Below are 21462 nucleotides of genomic sequence, written 5' to 3' on the forward strand. Positions count from 1 at the left end.
TCTCTTTTTGCAGTTTTTGGCTTAAAGCCTTATTTTTTCTGATATACTTATTACTATCCCTGCTTTCTTTGGGTTTTCACTTGCATGGAATTTTTTTTCCACCCATTCCTTTGAGCTTATAAGTGAGTCTTTTGTAGGAATTATATATTTGGGTTTTGTTTATTATTCCATCCAGCTGCTTTGTGCCTTTTGATTGGTGAATTCAATCCATTTACATTGAGTTTCTATTGATATGGGAGGACTTACAAATGCCATTTTATTAACTGTTTTGTATTTTCATTGTTTCATATTTTCCCTCTGTTTCTGCCTGTCTTTGTAAATTGGTGATTTTCTGTGCTGGTATGATGTTTTTTCTTCCTTTATCTTCTGTTCATCTGTTCTAGGTTTTTGCTTTGTGTTACCATGAGGCTTACAGAAGATATATTATTGATTAAACAGTCCATTGTAAGCTGGTAGCAACTTAACTTCGACTGGCTATAAAAGCTTTACTCTTTTAGCTGCTGGTCAGCTCTGGTCTAGTTGCTCGCAGGTCTGCAGGGCCTGAGGCCAGGTTCTAACCTGTCAGTGACCTTCATACTGGACTGGCTGAGAGGCAAGGCAGAAGTTAATCAGGATACAATCCAGCAGCTCCTGGAGGAGAATGACTAGCTGTATCATGATACTAGCTGTATCATGATCTGCTGTATCATGGGGTATCAGAACAAGAGTCTGGTGAATGAGTGTGTCCAGTACCAGTGTGTCTTACACAGAAACCTCATTTATTTGGCTACCATCACAGATACCAATCTAACCAGTGCTTCAAAAGCAATGGAATAATCTTCCAGTTGGCTGTTATGAGGAGTAATTGAATGTAATCTATTTCCTATGAAATGGGAACAAGATCTTTACCAACTCAACTGCTTAGAACACGAATGGAATATCTGTGGTTCTCAGCGTAAATATTTATTTTAATAATTAAGTGGATTCCCTCAAGTAAGTTGACTCCAGGTGTCCTCCTTCCTGAAATAAGTGTGTTTGGATAGCAAAGACATCACAGACATCCTCAAGTCTACCTTTTTAGTTTCAACCTGAAGAGGAAACTGAGCAAGTATTGAGCAAGCCTCTTGACTGACACTCTCAAATGGACATGTAACTGTACTCCATTCTACCAGTTTGTGGTTGTATACCCCCAGACTGCTCTTTTCAGGTTGCTTTGGCTTGCCTTTCCACAAAATAAAAAAACTTCACCCTTTTCACTCTGGCCCCCCTTTTTTTGATGTCTTATTTACCTCTTTTATATTGTGTATTCATTAACACATTATGGTTGCTATAATAATTTTAAATACTATTTTCTTTTGACCTTATACTACAGTTAAGTGGCCATTGTATTACAGATTTAGAGTTTTCTACATCTGACTGTATGTTTATTTTTGCCTGTGTGTTATAAACTTTCTTATATTTTCATGTTGCTTGCATCATTCAATTTTAGCATGTTTTGCAGGCAGGTCTAATGGTGATGAACTCCCTTGGCTTTTGTTTATCTAGAAAAGATTTTATTTCTCCTTCATATCTGAAGGATAATTTAGTGAAATAGTGTATTCTTGGCTGGTAATTTTTTTTCTTTATTTCTGTACTTTGAATATGTTATTCCTCTTTCTCCAGGCCTGTAGGGTTTCTGTTGAGAAATCCAGTGACAGCCTAATGGGGGCTCCTTTGTAGGTTACAAGTTTTTTTTAGTATTTTACATTTATCCTTGATTTTTGACAGTTTCATTATAACCTGTCTTGGAGAAGGTCTTTCTGCATTGAGATAATAGGGTGATCTACTGGCTTTGTAAATTAAGATGTCCAATTCTCCTCCCAGGTTTAGGAATTTAACAGGTATGATTTCTTTAAATACATTTTCTGTTCACTTCTCCATCTTTTCTCCTTCTGAAATCCCAATTATTCTAATGTTTTTAATTTTGATGAAATAATCATTTAGGCTTTTTTATCCTTTTTCATTCTTTTTTTTTTTTTTTTTTTTCTCTTCTAACTGGATTATTTCAAAACCCCTGCCCTCTATTTCACTTATTCTTTCTACCCTTTGCTCCGCTTTACTTCAGATTCTCTTTATTACATATTTTACTTTATTCATTGAGTTCTTCAACTCCAGAATCTCTGGTTCTCTATTATGATTTCTATATCTTTGGGAAAATCTCATTTCAATCATGTATTTTTCCCCAAGATTTCATTGTACTGTCTTTCTGAGTTTTCTCATAGCTCATTGAGTTTCTACAAAACAGTTATTTTGAATTCTATCAGTGACATTACAAAGTTAGCATTTTTGAGTTTGGTTATTGGAGAAATATCATTTTCTCTTTGTGATGGCATGTTTACTTAATTTTAAACATTCTTCATAGTTTTGTGCTGCTACTTTCACATCTGAAGTAGCTGACCCCCTCTTAAATCTTTGCTTATTGCCTTCAGATGGGGTATTCTATTTGGTGGTGTCTTTATTATATGGGGTTGTACTGTATTATATAGGGTGTTGGTACACCCTTTCTACTATACTTTTTCTCTCTTTTGGCAGGATCCTTAAGTTTTTATGTCTTCTCTCATTCTTACAAGTCACCAGGCAGGCTACTGCGGACCTCTCTTATGTTTCAGAAGATGGTTTCTCCCTTGCCCACAGACCATGGTCTGTTTCCGGTTGCACTCTCTGTCTACAGGAGGTCTTTTGCTCCTGCACTCAGGAAAGTACACTAAGAGCCAGCAGCCGAATAGGGGGAAGGGCAGGGTTAGCCATCTGAGACTTGCCTACAGACCTGTGGAGTCAGTGGGGTGGTACCAGGCATGGTACTCCCAGAGGCTCATGGGTGGATGTCTTGCTGAGTACAGTCAGCAGGAAGCAAGTCCCTTATCTGCCTCTTTCCAGATCTCCTCCCTCCCCCCTGTCATGGAGGTCCCACCTCAATACTCTTGGTGCTGCTGGAAGGAAGTGGTTTTCTCCAGCTGTGTCCTGAACACTGCAATAGCCAGGCAATCACTGACTGCTCTCCTTTTCCTCTGCCGGAGAGGTCAGTGCTGCTAGAGAGCAGTCCAGTGCAGTTACCCTGGGTGAAGGCAGCACTGGGAACATTTCTCTTACTACTGCCTCCCCTGTGACCAAACTCACATTTTATTTCCTCCACTGGTGTGCTAGAATCTCCTCTAAGGAAGGCTGATTTCTGCAAATTCTCAATCATGTGTGAGTATCTGCCCAGATCAGCACTCTCCAGGTTTTCTTTTCCCCAATGTGGATGAGAGGGCTTTGGACATGTTCACTCTCTCCCCTGGTTCCACACTTTGTACTGAGGTCTGTCTGCTTATTACTGGATGCATAGGTGAGTGAGATTCCTCCCAGATCCCTTGGCGTATATATGGTGCTAGATCCCACAACATCCACAAGGACACTTTTGTTTGTGGGTGGATATCTATTTTGTTGTTTAAAAAAGGGAGATAAAAAGGAAGAATGTCTAACATTACCATGATGCTAATATCATTCTCCAGAGTGGTCATTCTGACGCATCCCTATCACATTATTACAAGCCTATGTGCACAGATCATTTTGCATACGAGTAGAAACATACAAATGCAGAAACAAAGATCCCTGTACAATGTGAAATATTTCATCTTTATGTTTTCGAGCATGAAGGTGCTTAATCTGTTCTCTTACTACCAAAACAGCAAAGAAGATACAAGGCCACATTTTGTACCAGTGAAATGTACCAGCCATGTAATATCATTAGAAAAGAGTGATTAGTTATGTTTAGTTTGGTCAGAGAGTAGTATAGTTAGTCCATAAGTATAAAACATAAATGTTTTTTCAGTATGAATGCATTTTATATTGTCTGTTACAGTAATCTTAAAAACATTACAGAACTTTATGATATTAGAATGAGTTCTAAATTGTAAATTTTACAGTTCTTCTACTTGGTACCGCAATCATGATAAAAGCAAATAATTATCTTTTCTTTCTTATTATGTTAATGTCTTGGGTAATGAAGCATTTTAGCTTATTTAATATTTAAAAGATAAAATTGGAAACTATACTTTTATGGTTTTCAGTTGTTATTCTGTAGTTTTATCTTAAACAAAAATCTCTATACATTTTGAAGTATTATATACCTGCAGTGTATAGAGACATATACTAATGTATGTATAAGACCAAAAAAAAGGTATTCAATATATTTGTTTAAGTAAATAGTCAATAGTTATAATGTTAAACTGTTAAAATTCACTGAAAATGAATAGAAGGATGAATTGACAATGAAGACTGATACCTTACTCTCAATTTTTGTGGAATGTTTGAAGCCATCAAAAATAGAGTCAAAGGACAAAGTGGACAACTAACCTGTACTTGAAACGTTTTCTATGAGACTTGGTATTCTTTTACTGGACTTTGCAGCATCAATCATGAATTATGGTACAGTAAGTTTTTAACACTACAGTATTTTGTTCCCAAAGTATCTTTTCCAAGACACTATACATTTTTTTAAAAAGCATTAAATAAGCAGTCGGAGATATAAGGAGTCATAGATATAAGCTATAGAAATGTTCCTTTTTCCTTTCTTTTCAACATTTTAAATATCTTGAGGGCTTTTTATTGCAGATTCCCACTGCTCTAACCTAAAAAAAAATACTTTTATTTCTAAGCTTACTAAGTATTTTTCTTTTTCATGGTTCATGGTTTTGTGAATAATGTATATATTAAATAAGATAATCAAGAGAGAGTACTATCATTACGACACCTTAAAGAAACAAAGCAATGACTTAGAATTTCTAAGATGAAATCACACTTTTTTTTTTTTTTTTTGTGGTACGCGGGCCTCTCACTGCTGTGGCCTCTCCCATTGCTGAACACAGGCTCCAGACACACAGGCCCAGTGGCCACGGCCCACGGGCCCAGCCGCTCCGCGGCACGTGGGACCCTCCCAGACCGGGGCGCGAACCCGTGTCCCCTGCATCGTCAGGCAGACTCTCAATCACTGCACCACCAGAGAAGCCCAAATCAAACATTTTTTAAGGCACATAATCACAAAACCTCTTTTGGTTGATTATCTTTCCATTAATTCCCTTCCAGTTAGAGTTTCTCAAATAAATCTCTTGACATATAAATCCAAAGTGTTCATCAGCACTACTATGATTCTATTTCTTTATACTTTTATATCCATTCAGGCATGGAATGTACTAATATAATGTTAGAAGGAAAAAATAGTTGAATAGGCAGTAAAGTTGGTTTTAGTATATAATCCTTATTTTGTTCATCCCTCTACCTCCATCTCCTTCTCTTTTCAACACTTTATAATTCCATTGTGGCTCAATACTATTATGAAAATGTTATTTATGAGTGTTGATTATTGCCTGTGGAAGTTATAAAGTAGTAAGTTATGTGTATTAATCAAAACATATGAGTATCTATGTTATGTGTGTGCCAATATATACACACACATCTCTAAGTAATAAGATTTCCTTTATAATATACCTATAAGAACGACGGCAAAAGGGCATTTTTAATATCCTGAACTCAAGTTCAGAATTGTGCTGATGCTGCTTGGACTTGTGCTAAAGAACTAGGACAAGTTCTTTATCCTAAGTCTCTAAGTTCTTTATCCTTTGAGATAAGAAACAGAGTTCTTGGTCCCTGATTAACCTTGGCATAAACCTTTTACAAAGGGAATGATTAAGAGGTTAATTTAATGGTTTTTTTTTATTCAAATCCTATTCAGATGAACTGCACACAACTACATATTGTATTGTTAGAATAGAAAGTCAAGTGATCTTGTCTAAAAATATGTTTTAAAGGCAGTTTCTCTCACCATTAACACAAGGAACTTCAGTAAGGTGATCACAACTCTTTCTTCCCACTGGGCCTTTTCTCCCCAGTTCCTTCCCCATGAGCAGCAAAGTAAATGCTACCTGTGTCTCAGAATCCTTATGTTCAAAATTAACCTGGTTCTACACTAGACAGTTATGGAATAGTAGTGTAGGCTGTACTGCATTCCCCTCCTTTAACATTAGTTTTAATTGGAAAAAATCTTACTCTGATGTGCTGATTTCAGGACCCTCATGATTCTGGACCTTTCTCAACTTAACAACTGGATCTACTAATTTCTTCAGATATGGGGCCCATCCTGGCTGTAGGTAGGGGACAGAGCTTTCATGTGTCCACCCTTGTTGCTGACCTAGGCACCTCTGTCCCATATCCTGGTATGGAAGTTCATTTTTTAAATTGTTCACCCATAGGATTGGGACACCATCTTTTTCTTGCCAGTCCCTCACACTTGGACAGCACTCCTGCTTCTAAACACCTGTGACTATGGTCCTGTTTCCTGATGCAGATTGCTTTCATGGATATCTAAATATCATGAGCTCCTAGATTCTGTTGCCATAGCACACTCAACTGCCTGTTAGGACATCCTGGGTTCATGTGCTGGATTTCCTTCATGTCAACTACTTGTCTGCAGGAGTACATCTATTTAATAATTTAATAATTTCAAAGCATGTTTGCTCTACCAGGACATTTCCTGGGGATGATAGGCATTTGTTTTATCCTTAAGGAGTCCAAATGCTACTTGGAGAACAAAATATGTTAAAAGTAGATGGTCCTAAAAGAATACAAGTGTTCCCGAATTAAGATGGGATAGAAGAAAGGAGGAAATGGCAGTAGAATTTGCTAGAGGAGGTGACCGCACTTATGTAGACGATTAATGATTGAGTATTATTTAAAACAATGTCCAGTGGAATTATATCTGCCTCCATGTTTCTCTACTTACACTGATAATTCAGAGAAATTATATCTGATAAAGAAAGAACACCAATGAGCAGCTCTTTAGTCTTATTCAATTTGTCTGCATTTCAGCCAAAATTGATTTAAGGTGTCACTGCTCCCCCTCTTCTCTTGGTGATGATAACTGTGATGACAACAATGGCGATGATGATGAGTGTTCGTATATTCCAAGAAGTTTGCTAAACAGCTTTATAGCCTTGCATACCAGATCCCATTTGGTCCTTGTAGTGGGTAGGATTTTAAGATGGCCCCTGATTCCTGGCTGCTGGTGTACACACAACTTCTCCTAATATTCAATCAAACACTAATCTCGGTACTGCCATGAAGGGATTTTGCAGCTGTAATTAAGGTTTCAAATCAGCTGACCTTAAGATAGGGGTATTATTCAGGTGGGACTGAATTAATCATATGAGTCCTTTTTAAATCTGATCACAGACACAGGAAGCCAGAGAGATCCAAAGCATGAAGAGGATTCACTGCTGGCTTTGAGGAGCCACATGGTAAGGAAGTGGGTGGCCTCCAGGATCTGAGAGTGATTCCTGGATGACCATCAGCAAGGAATCAAGGACATCAGACTCTATTCAACTGAGAAACTAAATTCTTCCATGACCACAGGAGCTTGAAATAGGACTCTGAACTCCAAATGACATCAGGGCCTGGCTGATACCATGGTTTTAGAATTGTGAGACTCTGAACAAAAAACATAATTGAGCCCATCCAGGCTTCTGACCTACAGAACTGTGAGATAAGAAATGGGTATTGTTTGTTTGTTTTTATTTTTTATTAGGGTATAGTAGTTTTACAATTTTGTGATAGTTTCTACTGTACAGAGAAGTAAAGTAGAGTTCTCTGTGCTCTACAGCAGGTTCTTATTAGTTATCTATTTTACACATATTAGTGTATGTATGTCAATCCCAATCTCCCAATTCATTCCACCCCCTTTTTCTCACCTTGGTGTCCATATATTTGTTCTCTACATCTTTGTCTCTATTTCTGCCTTGCAAACAGGTTCACCTGTACCATTTTTCTAGATTCCACATATATGCATTAATATGATATTTGTTTTTCTCTTTCTGACTTACTTCATTCTGTATGACAATCTCTAGGTCCACACGTACAATCCATGTCTCTACAAATGACCCAATTTCATTCCTTTTTATGGCTGAGTAATATTCCATTGTATATATGTACCACATCTTCTTTATGCATTCATCTGTTGATGCACATTTTGTTTGCTACCATGACCTGGCTTTTGTAAATAGTGCTGCAAAGATACATGCACCACAATGTCCATTGGATATTGTTTTGAGGTACTAAGTTTGTCATGCAAAAATAGAAAACAGATACAATTGTCCTAACCAATAAATTAGTAGCATCATCTTACTCATTTTAAGGTGAGAAAAGTGAAATTTTAGGACTTTACCTGTTTTGCTCATATTTACTATGTATCAGTATGGCTGATAATGCAAAACACAGAACTACAATATTGTGAAGATAATACTTTCAAATTACACTAGTTTTATTTTGATGTTATGACTAAGAATTTTTGCCTGCTAAATATATGCACAAGAAATTACAATCTTTTCACCCTAAGTCTAGTTACAAACATGGACAAAGAAGTCTGAAATGACTTTTATGTCCTTAAGTGCAGAAGCAATATTTAGAAAATGCTCCAAATTTTATTTAAGGTGAGGAAATGTCCTTTCTTCAGCATTTAATCTATAATTTTACACATTTTTCCAGGTACAGTTTGTAGCCACAGGATTCAGGAAGATCTTTCTCCTTAACTAAGGCCTGGATGGGTCATGGAAGAGAAGCCTAAAGAGAGCTACGTTCATGCCTTCACCCTCTCCCATCTTGGAATGGCAGAAGAATGAGGAACAGATGGCAGGATGAATTATGTGTGTGTGTGTGTGTGTGTGTGTATGAGAAAGCGAGAGACTGAGAGAGAGAAATGGCAGAGACAGAAAGTTATGGCTCTCCACATCATGATAAAGAGCACATGTAGGTCTTCCCTGGTGGCACAGTGGTTGAGAGTCTGCCTGCTGATGCAGGGTATGTGGGTTCGTGCCCCGGTCTGGGAAGATCCCACATGCCATGGAGCGGCCGGGCTTGTGAGCCATGGCCGCTGAGCCTGTGCGTCTGGAGCCTGTGCTCTGCAACTGGAGAGGCAACAACAGTGAGAGGTCTGCATACTGAAAAAAAAAAAAAAAAAGCACATGTAAAGATTTAAGACAATTATCTCAAAAACATATAAGGGTAAAAAGGGAAATTAGAAGGATTTCTTGGTTTGAACTCTTTTGACTACAACACTGATTATTTAAATCCTGACTTTGTTTTCACAAATTTAAAATATATTTTTTGAATTATGGACTGAATCATGCTTCCCTGCTTCCACCTCCTCCTCCTCCTCCTCATTCTTTAGTTGTTCTATACAATGGGAACTGAGAACAAAACAATTTGTCAATTGTTTGCAGACACAAAGACAAAATTCTTTTACAGGTAGTCCTGTTGCCTACGGAAACGATATTTATTAAGAAGCATAAGAATCAAGGTCGGGGGGACCTTCAAGATGGTGGAGGAGTAAGACATGGAGATCACCTTCCTCCACACAAATACATCAGAAATACATCTACATGTGGAACAACTCTTACAGAACACCTACTGAACATTGGCAGAAGACCTCAGACTTCCCAAAAGGCAAGACACTCCCCACGTACATGGGTAGGGCAAAAGAAAAAACAGAAACAAAAGAATAAGAATGGGACCTGCACCTCTGGGAGGGAGCTATGAAGGAGGAAAAGTTTCCACACACTAGGAAGCCCTGTCACTGGAGGAGACAGGGGGTTGCGGGGGGTGGGGGGAGCTTCAGAGCCATGGAGGAGAGTGCAGTAACAGGGGTGCACAGGGCAAAGCAGGAAGATTCCTGCACAGAGGATCAGTGTTGACCAGCACTCACCAGCCTGAGATGCTTGTCTGATCACCCACTGGGGCAGGTGGGGGTTAAGAGCTGAGGCTCAAGCTTCTTCGGAGGACAGATCCCAAGGAGAAGACTGGGGTTGGCTGTGTGAACACAGCCTGAAGGGGGTTAGTGCACCAAGCTAGCTGGGAAGGAGTCCGGAAAATGTCTGGAACTGCCTAAGAAGCAAGAGACCATTGTTTCAGGGTGCACGAGGAGAGGGGATTCAGAACACTGCCTAAACGAACTCCAGAGACAGGTACAGGTGGCTATAAGCATGGACACCAAAGATGGGCATGAGATGCTAAGGCTGCTGCTGCTACTAAGGCTGCTGCACCAAGGACACTGTGTGCAAGCACAGGTCACTATCTACACCTCCCCTCCCAGGAGGCTGTGCAGCCCATCACTGCCAGGGTCCTGTGATCCAGGGACAACTTCCCCAGGAGAACACACGGCACGCCTCAGGCTGTTGCAAAATCATGCTGGTTTCTGCCGCCACAAGCTTGCCCTGCATTCCAATTATAACTGCCACACCCTTCCTTCCCCCTGGCCTGAGTGAGCCAGAGCCCCTTAATCAGCTGCTACTTTAACCCCATCCTCTATGGGTGGGAAAACTCCAGTGACCTACACACACAGGTGGGACCAAATCCAAAACTGAACCCCAGGAGCTGTGTGAACAAAGAAGAGAAAGGGAAATTTCTCTCAGCAGCCTCAGGAGAAGCGGATTAAAGCTCCACAATCAACTTGATGTACCATGTATCTGTGGAATACATGAATACACAATGAATCATCACAAAATTGAGGTGCTGGTCTTTGGGAGCAACTGTAGACTTGGGGTTTACTTTCTGCATTTAATTTGTTTCTAGTTTTATGTTTATCTTAGTTTAGTATTTACAGCTTATTATCATTGGTAGGTTTGTTTATTGATTTGGTTGCTCTCTTCCTTTATTTAAGAAAAATATATATCTTTTTCCTTTTTCTCTTTTGGTGAGTGTGTATATGTATGGTTCTTTGTGTGATTTTGTCTATATAGACTTGCTTTTACCATTTGAACTAGTATTCTGTCTGTCCTTTTTTTTTCTGATATAGTTTTTAGTGCTTGTTATCATTAGTGGATTTGTTTTCTTGTTTGGTTGCTCTCTTCTTTCTTTTTTTAATGTTTAATAATATTTTATAAATTTTTTATTTTAATAATTTTATTTTTTCTTTCTTTCCTTCTTTTTTTTCTCTCTTTTCTTCAGAGCCATGGGGCTGACAGGGTCTTGCTGATCCGACCGGGTGTCAGGCCTGAGCCTCTGAGGTAGGAGAGCCGAGTTCAGTACATTGGCCCACCAGAGACCTACCAGCCCCACATAATGTCAAACGGTGAAAGCTCTCCCAGAGATCTCTATCTCAATGCTAAGATCCAGCACCACTCAATGAACAGCAAGATACACTGCTGGACACCCTATGCCAAACAAATAACAAGACAGGAACACAACCCCACCCATTAACAGAGAGGCTGCCTAAAATCATATTAACTTCACAGACACCCCAAAACACACCACCGACGTGGTCCTGTCCACCAGAAAGACAAGATCCAGCCTCAACCACCAGAACTCAGGCACAAGTCCCCTCCCTTTTCTTCAGATCTGTGTGGTTGACAGGGTTATTGTGCTCCAGCCAGGTGTCAGACATGAGCCTCTGAGGTGGGAGAGCCAAGTTCAGGACATTGGTCCAACAGAGACCACCCGGCCCCATGTAATATCAAGTGGTGAAAGCTCTCCCAGAGATCTCCATCTCAATGCTAAGACCCAGCAGCACTCAATGTCCAGCAAGCTACAGTGCTGGACACACTATGCCAAACAAATAGCAAGATGGGAACACAACCCCACCTATTAACAGAGAGGCTGCCTAAAATCATAATAAGTTCACAGATATCCCAAAACACACCACTGGACACGGTCCTGCTCACAAAAAGAAAAGATCCAGCCTCAACCACCAGAACACAGGCACAAGTCCCCTCCACCAGGAAGCCTACACAATACACTGAAACAACCTTACCCACTGTGGGCAGACACCAAAAACAATGGTGACTATGAACTTGCAGACTGCAAAAAGGAGATCACATACACAGTAAGTTAAACAAAATGGGAAGACAAAGAAACACGCAGCAGATGAAGGAGCAAGGTAAGAACCCACCAGACCAAACAAGTAAACAGTAAATAGGCAGTCTACCTGAAAATGAATTAAGAATAATGATAGTAAACACAATTTAAAATCTTGGAAATAGAATGGAAAAAATAAAAGAAACATTTAAGAAGAACTAAAGAGCAAAAAACAAACATGATGAACAACACAATAAATGAAATTAAAAACTCTGTAGAAGGAATCAATAGCAGAATAACTGAAGCAGAAGAATGGAAAAGTGATCTGGAAGATAAAATAGTGGAATTAACTACCGCAGAGCAGAAAAAAGAAAAAGGAATTAAAAGAATTAAGGACAGTCTCAGAGACTTCTGGGACAACATTAAACACACCAACATTCGAATTATAGGGGTCCCTGAATAAGAATAGAAAAAGAAAGTGTCAGAGAATATTTGAAGAGATTATAGTTGAAAACTTCCCTAATATGGGAAAGGAAATAGTTAATCAAGCCCAGGAAGAACAGAGAGTCCCATACAGGATAAATCCAAGGAGAAACACACCAATACACATATTAATCAAACTATCAAAAATTAAATACAAAGAAAAATAGTAAAAGCAGCAAGGAAAAGGCAACAAATAACAAAAAATGGAATTCTGATAAGTTTAACAGCTGATTTTTCAGCAGAAACACTGCAAGCCAGAAGGGAGTGGCAGGACGTATTTAAAGTGGATGAAAGAGAAAAACCTACAACCAAGATTACTCTACCCAGCAAGAATCTCATTCAGATCGATGGAGAAATTAAAATCTTTACAGAGAAGCGAAAGCTAAGAGAATTCAGCACCATCAAAGAAGCTTTACAACAAATCCTAAAGGAACTTCTGTAGGCAGGAAACACAAAAGAAGGAAAAGACCTACAATAACAAACCCAGAACAATTAGGAAAATGGTAATAGGAACACACATATCAATAACTGCCTTAAATGTAAATGGATTAAATGCTTCAACCAAAAGACATAGACTGGCTGAATGGATACAAAAACAAGACCCGTATATATGCTGTCTACAAGAGACCCACTTCAGACCTAAGGACACATACAGACTAAAAGTGAGGGGATGGAAAAAGTTATTCCATGCAAATGGAAATCAAAAGAAAGCTGGAGTAGCAATTCTCATATCAGACAAAATAGACTTTAAAAAAAGGAACATTACAAGAGACAAAGAAGGATACTACATAATGATCAAGGGATGAACCCAAGAAGAAGATATAACAATTGTAAATATTTATGCATGCAACATGGAGCAGCTCAATACATAAGGCAAATGCTAACAGCAAAAAAAGGGAAAATTGACAGTAACACAAACATAGTAGGGTTATTCAACACTCATTTACACTAATGGACAGATCATTCAAACAGAAAAGAAAAAAGGAAACACAAGGTTTAAATGACACATTAGAACAGATAGACTTAATTGATATTTATAAGACATTCTATCCAAAAACAGCAGAATACACTTTCTTCTCAAATGCTCATGGAACATCCTCCAGGATAGATCATATCTAGGGTCACAAATCAAGCCTTGGTAAATTTAAGAAAATTGAAATTGTATTGGGTATCTTTTCTGACCACAATGCTGTGGGACCAGATATCAAATACAGGATAAAATCTGTAAAAAATACAAACACATGGAGGCTAAACACTACACTACTATACAACCAAGAGATCACTGAAGAATTCAGAGGAAATAAAAAAATCCATAGAAACACATGACAATGAAAACACGACGACCCAAAACCTAAGGAATGCAGCAAAAACCGTTCTAAGAGGGAAGTTTATAGCAATACATTCCTACCTCAAGAAACAAGAAACATCTCAAGTAAACAACCTAGCTTTACACCTAAAGCAATTAGAGAAAGAAGAACAACCCCCCCCAAAAAAAATTAGCAGAAAGAAAGAAATCATAAAGTTCAGATCAGAAATAAATGATAAAAAATGAAGGAAACAATAGCAAAGATCAATAAAACGAAAAGCTGGTCCTTTGAGAAGTTACCAAATTGATAAACCATTATCCAGACACATCAAGAAAAAAAGGGAACAGACTCAAATCACCAGAATTACAAATGAAAAAGGAGAAGTAACAACTTACACTGCAAAAATACAAAGGATCATGAGAGATGACTACAAGCAACTATATGCCAATAAAATAGACAACGTGGAAGAAATGGACAAATTCTTAGAAAAGCACAACCTTCCTCGACTGAAACAGGAAGAAATAGAAAATATAAACAGACAAATCACAAGCACTGAAATTGAAACTGTGATTTAAAATCTTCCAACAAACAAAAACCCAGGGCCAGATGGCTTCACAGGCGAATTCTATCAAACATTTAGAGAAGAGCTAACACCTATCCTTCTCAAACTCTTCCAAAATACAGCAGAGGGTGTATTATTGCATAGGCATAACTACATCCCGTTTTAGATATTGAAGCAGTGTGGTTCAATTTGTGCATGGTCATGCTGGTAGTTAGTGCTGGAGCTGGGAACACAAACCCATGTAGTCAGCCTTCAGAAACTGTGCTCTAACCACTGATGTTGACAGAATTTATTTTCCAAAGATGTTTGCAATAATATTCCATATCCAACTTGTTTTTCTTACAAAGCACTATTGGCATACTTCCCCTTAGCCTATGCTACTTTTTCTTAAATCTGAGCAAGTTTGGGACTAAGTTAGAAATGACACTATAATATTCAAGGCCATGTAATAAAGCTTTTCTGATTCTCTGTTGAGCTGTACACTTTTGGAGCCCTGAGATGCCATGTAAACAGTGTGACAATGCTGGCATCAACACGGTGTGAAGAAGCCCAATTTCATCAAGATGAGAGACCATGGAGAGGCCCTGAGTCTTCATGAAGATGGAGAGATGGCCAGGAAGCCTCCAGTGGCTTCAGTATCTGTACTACTGCGGCTCCAGCCTCCATCTGAATTCAAACATATGTGAGGCCTGAGGCAGAACTGCCTGGCCCAACCATTCCCAAATTTCTAACCCCAAAAGCCTGAGACAATGAAACAATTGTTGTTTGAAACATAACATTTAGGGTGACTTGTTACATATCAATAATGACTGAAACACCCTTTCTATAGAAGATAAGTGGACTCAGTTAAAAATGAAGTACCTGTAATTACTATATATACTACTTAAAAATGTGTTTTAATTGTAAGTTTACATCTTGGTATATGTACTGGTTTCTCAAATAGAAATAGTCTTACTATGATATCAATTTTAAATTAATAGTATTTAAAAATTTTTATTTTATATTGGAGTATATTTGATTAACAATGTTGTGTTAGTTTCAGCTGTACAGCAAAGTAATTCAGTTATACACATACATGTATTTATTCTTCTTCAAATTATTTTCCCATTTAGTTTGTTACAGAATATTGAGCAGAGTTCCCTGTGCTATACGGTAGGTCCTTATTGGTATAAGTAGTGTGTAAAACTTGTGTGGAGACACAAAATAACCTGAGTAGCCAAAAGCAATCTTGAGAAAGAAAAGTGGAGTTGGAGGAATCAGCGTCCCTAACTTCGGACTATACTACAAAACTATAGCCATCAAAACAGTATGGTATGGGCACAAAAACATAAATATAAATCAATGGAACAGGATAGAAAGCCCAGAAATAAACGCATGCACCTATGGTCAATTAATCTATGACAAAGGAGACAAGACTATACAATGGAGAAAAGACAGTCTCTTCAATAAATGGTGCTGGGAAAACTGGACAGTTACATGTAAAAGAATAAAATTAGAACACTCCCTAACACCATACACAAAAATAAACTCAAAATAGATTAAACACTTAAATGTAAGACCTGATACTATAAAACTCTTAGAGGAAAACATAGACAGATCACACTTTGACATAAACTGCAGCAACACTTTTTTCAATCCGTCTCCTAGAGTAGAGGAAATAAAAACAAAAATAAACAAATAGGACCCAATTAAACTCAGAATGTTTTTGCATGGAAAAGGCAACCATAAACAAAATGAAAAGGCAACCCACAGAATGGGAGAAGATATTTGGAAATGATGTGACTGACAAGGGATTAATATCCAAAATTTACACACAGCTTATGCAGCTCAATATAAAAAAAAAAACCCAATCAAAAAATGAGCAGAAGGCCTAAATAGACATTTCTCCAAAGAAGGCATACAGTTGGACAACAGGCACATGAAAAGATGCTCAACATTGCTAATTATTAGAAAAAAAAAACTACAATGAGATATCACCTCACACGGGTCAGAATTACCACTATCAAAAATTCTACAAACAATAAATGCTGGAGAGGGTGTGGAGAAAGAGGAAACCTCCTACACTGTTGGTGGGAATGTGAGTTGGTAAAGCCATGATGGAGTTTCCTTAAGAAACTAAAATAGAGGTACCATGTGATCTAGGAATCCCACTCCTGGGTATATATCTGGAGAAAAACATGGTTCAAAAGGATATGTGCACCCCAATGTTCATAGCAGCACTATTTACAATAACCAAGACATGGAAACAACCTAAATGTCCATCAATGGAGGAATGGGTACAATAGATGTGGTACATATATACAGTGGAATATTAATCAGCCATAAAAAAATAATGAAATAATGCCAATTGCAGCAACATGGATGGACCTGGAGATTATCATACTAAGTGAAGTAAGTCAGACAGAGAAAGACAAATATGATATTGCCAAAAAAAAGATACAAATGAATTTATTTATAAAACAGAAACAGACTCACAGACCAAAGGGGAAAGGTGGGGGGGGGGGGGGGGAGGGATATGATATCATTTGAATCTCAAAAGTTGGTTTGATCCAATTTTCAGTTTTGTTTTGTCATCTATAGTAGCTAGATTCTAACAGTTCCACCAAATTTTAAAATAAATATAATTTACCTACTCTCTTTCCTATGTCAAATCATTTATTCAGGATGAAAGTACTCTACATACCTTAAAAATATCTCTTTTTTGTGAAACATATTCTATTTTATGAATAAGATATCACAGATCACTATAAATAATCCAGCCAGAAGACTCCTACTGGATAACAATATTAAATCAAGTGTCCTACTAAGGGGAGATTTGAAGAACAAATTAAATTCCCATTCAGTCACTCAAATAAAGAAACTGCTTGAATGCTCACCCAGTAGGCATCATCACATCACTCTGTGGGCATCTTATTTGAGAAGGACTATCCCACTGGCAAACCTATTTACTTCATATCTTTAAATATATATGTCAAGTAAATTGTGGGAACATGAGTAGTTTGATTCATCTTAAATATTTGAGGATAGAATTCTTTCCAGGGGACAATCACATTAAGTACCTAGTTTTGGTGTATGCCTGGTAGAAAGATACAGAGAGTGATATTAATACATTAATATGAACTTGGAGTATCCAAATGGGCCCTAAAATAAAATATACCACTGAGATTTTACATGATGTTAGTTATAAACATGAAACAACATCCAGAATTCTAATTCCAGTTCCATTAAACAAGTTTTTATACTAGAAGTCAATGTAATTACAATGAAATGGAACTTCAGCATTATGTTTCTAAAGAAGTACTGACCAAAGGGCAAATGTGATTTCTCTCAGTGACATGATCTATTTTCTCCTAAATGTACTGTAAAATGGCACCAAAGGAGCCATTGTCAGATTCAGATCTTTGGAGTGTGTGTGCTCATTATGTATAAAACACTGAACAAATATAAATGAGAAATGCATTCTTTTCAAGATTATGTTGGATATGAATTACAGTCTAAATTTCTATATTTCAGTTAATGTAACTCTAACTAGGGAAAAATAGGATATTTTAGGGTTTGAAATGAGGTAAGAGATTACAGGAATGTGAAAAAATATCCAAACTGCCATTTTAAGCTCTTCTTCTAATTAAATCCTATTTTTTCTCTTTTGATGTTATCTATATAGATTCAAGAAACATTACAAATTCTTCTTTTCTAAAAGGAATGAAGGAAAGAAAAAGTAGAAAATTAAATAAAATTTAATTAAATTTGGCATAAAAACAACTTGTTAAATGCAACATCTATTTCTTCATTTCCAGGATTGAAATAAAAATAACCTTTTAATAATGATTTCCTGAATATGTTTCTTATCTAAGTTATAGCTAGTAGACTACACTGGGAAAAAAAGGTAAACTATGAAGCAACTGTGTCACATTTAATCACTAGCCTCCATTTACTATACTTGCAGAAGTCAAAATGTACTAATAACCGACAAATGTTCTGGAGTCCCTTCATGTAGTTGGTGGCAGAGCAGGCATAAAAATCAATAGAACAAATTTTCACAGAGGTAATGTGACTTCTGTTGTTCTGCTTTTCATTAAAGACAGTGGAAATTGAAGAAAACCTATTACTGCATCCAGAATTTTTAATTGCTACCAATTAGTTTACTGCCCAAGTATATGCTTTGACACTTGCTTAGCTAGAAACTTGGACAACTTTTCGTGCAAAAGAATATTACTACACATAAGCCTGAAATACTTAGCTATTCTAATGTCTGAGCCAGTTATAGAACAACTACCTGCAAAATATCTTAAGAAAACATTGACCATCAAACTCCATTTTCTTCTGAGCTGATATCAAATGAGTAAAGAAACTTAAAGCCAATGTTATATTGATGTCTGAACTAATATGGTTTTAAAAAATTATTAAGGTTTTCAAACCAATTTCAGGTTAAACTTTTGTACCCAGAAAATGTCAGCCTCAAAAAATTGTCTGACAAATGTGATGGAGCTTCATTGACACATTCTCATAAAAACCCTACTCTGATACCTGCATCTTTCCAAATAATTGTATCAATTTTTATGCTGTAACTAGGATTTTAGCTGTATAAATCATGTGGGAAATCCTGGTGTGTTGGTCATTGAATATTTTTAGTTTTATTATTATAAAGAAAGATTTATAATGTAAAGAAAATTTTGTAAAATATCATAGAGAAAAATCTATAACTTATGGATCTCAAAAAATCATGTTAAAATGAATACTAATGCTCATATACATGAGATTTTAGATTGATTATTAAAAAGATACTGTTTATTACAAATTTAAATAAAACATAAAGACATGGCAAAAATACTGAGTAAAGAAGAAGAACCTTCTACAACATTTAGAGTTTTTGAGAGTTAGATAAAATAAGCTACTTCACAGGTTGCTTTATGGAAGAGGGGCTGGAAGAAGTTGCTGCTGCAGGCAGCTTGGCTTTAGGAAGACCAGACATGCAGAGCAACAAAAAACTTGAGTAGCCTGACATGGATGTTTCCAGCTGAGGTTGAACAAGGTGATGCTCTGTCTTCTTATTTTACCTCTCATATGGTAAATAATTTTACCATCTAAATTTATATTCCTGAGAGACCTTCAAGATGGTGGAGGAGTAAGACGTGGAGATCATCTTCCTCCCCACAGATACATCAAAAATACATCTACATGTGGAACAAATCCTACAGAACACCTACTGGATGCTGGCAGAAGACCTCAGACTTCCCAAAAGGCAAGAAAATCCCCATGTACATGGGTAGAGCAGGGCAAAGGAAAAAAAAAACAGAGACAAAAGAATAGGGATGGGACCTGCATCTCTGGGAGGGAGATGTGAAGGAGGAAACGTTTTGACACACTAGGGAGCACCTTCACTGGTGCAGAGAGGGAGTGGGTGGGAGGGAAGATTTGGAGCCACGGAGGAGAGCGCTGCAATAGGGGTGCAGAGGGCAAAGTGCAGAGATTCCTGCACAGAGGATTGGTGCCGACCAGTGCTCACCAACCTGAGAAGCTTGTCTGCTCACCCACCGGGGTGGGTGGGGGCTAGGAGCTGAGGCTCAGGCTTCAGAGGTCAGACCACAGGGAGAGGTCTGGGGTTGGCTGCGTGAAGACAGCCCGAAGGGGACTAGTGCACCACAGCTAGCTGGTAGGGAGTCTGGGAAAATGTTTGGACTCGCTGGAGAGGCAAGAGAACATTGTTTCAGGGTGCTCGAAGAGAGGGGATTCCTGCTCCGTGTGCTCACAGAATACAGAACACCACCTAAGCAAGCTCCAGAGACAGGCATGAGCCATGGCTATCAGCTCAGACCCCAGAGATGGGCATAAGCTTCTAATGCTGCCGCTGCTGCCACCAAGAATCCTGTGTGCAAATGCAGGTCACTACCCACACCCCTTGCCTGGGAGCCTGTGCAGCACGCCACTGCCAGGGTCCTGTGATCCAGGGACAGCTTCCCTGGGCGAATACACAGCCCACGTGAGGCTGTTGCAATGTCATGCTGGCCTCTGAAGTTGCAGGCTCGACCCACATTCCAATTCTGACTACCATACCTCTACCTCTCCCCAGTGTGAGTGAGCAAGAGAGCCCTAATAGGCTACTACTTTAACCACCTCCTCTTTGGGTGGGGAACAGATGCCTGAGGGTGGCCAACAAGCAGAGGTGGGGCCAAAACCAAAGCTGAACCCCAGGCGCTGTGCAAACAAAGAGAAAGGGAAATTTCTCCATGCAGCCTCAGGAGCAGCAGATTAAATCCCTACAGTCAACTTGATAAACCCTGCAGCTGTGGAGTACCTGAATAGACAACAAATGCCCCCAAAATTGAGATGGTGGACTTCGGGAGCAACTGTAGAATTGGGGTTTGCTTTCTGCATCTAATTTGTTTCTGGTCTTATGTTTATCTTAGTTTAGTATTTAGAGTTTATTATCATTGGTATATTTGTTTATTGATTTGGTTGCTCTCTTCCTTTTTTTCAATGTATAGATATATATATTTTTTCCTTTTTGTGAGTGTGTATGTGTATGTTTCTTTGTGTGATTTTGCCTGTTTAGGTGTGCTTTTACCATTTGTCATAGGGTTCTGTTTGTTCGTGTTTTTGTTGTTGTTGTTGTTGTTGTTGTTTTTTATGTGCATGTATGTTTCATTGTGTGATTTTGTCTGTTTAGCTTTGCTTTTGACATTTAGTTTGGGGTTCTATCTGTCTTTTTTTCCCTTCTTTTTCTTCCAAGCTGTGTGGCTGGCAGGGTCTTGGTGCTCCAGCTGGGTGTCGGGCCTGAGGCTCTGAGGTGGCAGAGCCGAGTCCAGGATGTTGGACAATCAGAGACCTCCCAGCCCCAAAGAATATCAATCAGCAAGAGCTCTCCAGACATCTCTGTCTCAACACTAAGATCCAGCTCCACCCAATGGCCAGGAAGGTCCAGTGCTGGATGCCCCACGTCAAACAACTAGCAGGACAGGAACACAACCCACCCATTAGCAGAGAGGCTGCCTAAAGCCATAGTAAGTCCACAGACACCCCCAAACACAGCACTGGAGCTGGCCCTTCCCACCAGAAGGACAAGATCCAGCCCCACCCACCAGACAACAGGCACCAGCCCCCTCCAATAGGAAGCCTACAAAAGCAACTGAACCAACCTAACCAACTGGGTGGAGACACCAAATATAATGGGAACTACAAACCTGCAGCCTGTGAAAAGGAAACCCCAAACACAGTAAGTTAAACAAAATGAGAAGACAGAGAAATAAGCAGCAGTTGAAGGAGCAAGGTAAAAAC

General features: G+C 38.5%; 1 protein-coding gene and 1 pseudogene across 4 annotated transcripts in view; one reads left to right on the forward strand and one right to left on the reverse strand.

Moving 5' to 3' along the window:
- KHDRBS2 (KH RNA binding domain containing, signal transduction associated 2) overlaps positions 1-21462 on the reverse strand; it is a 713761-nt gene that overhangs the window by 190046 nt on the left and 502253 nt on the right. The gene's annotated exons all lie outside the window — the stretch shown is intronic.
- LOC113630869 (SS18-like protein 2 pseudogene) lies at positions 403-816 on the forward strand (annotated as a pseudogene).

The sequence above is a fragment of the Aethalodelphis obliquidens genome, unplaced genomic scaffold (genome assembly GCF_003676395.1).
Source record: "Aethalodelphis obliquidens isolate GAN/ISIS:26980383/991018 unplaced genomic scaffold, ASM367639v1 scaffold31, whole genome shotgun sequence".
NCBI lineage: Eukaryota > Metazoa > Chordata > Mammalia > Artiodactyla > Delphinidae > Aethalodelphis > Aethalodelphis obliquidens.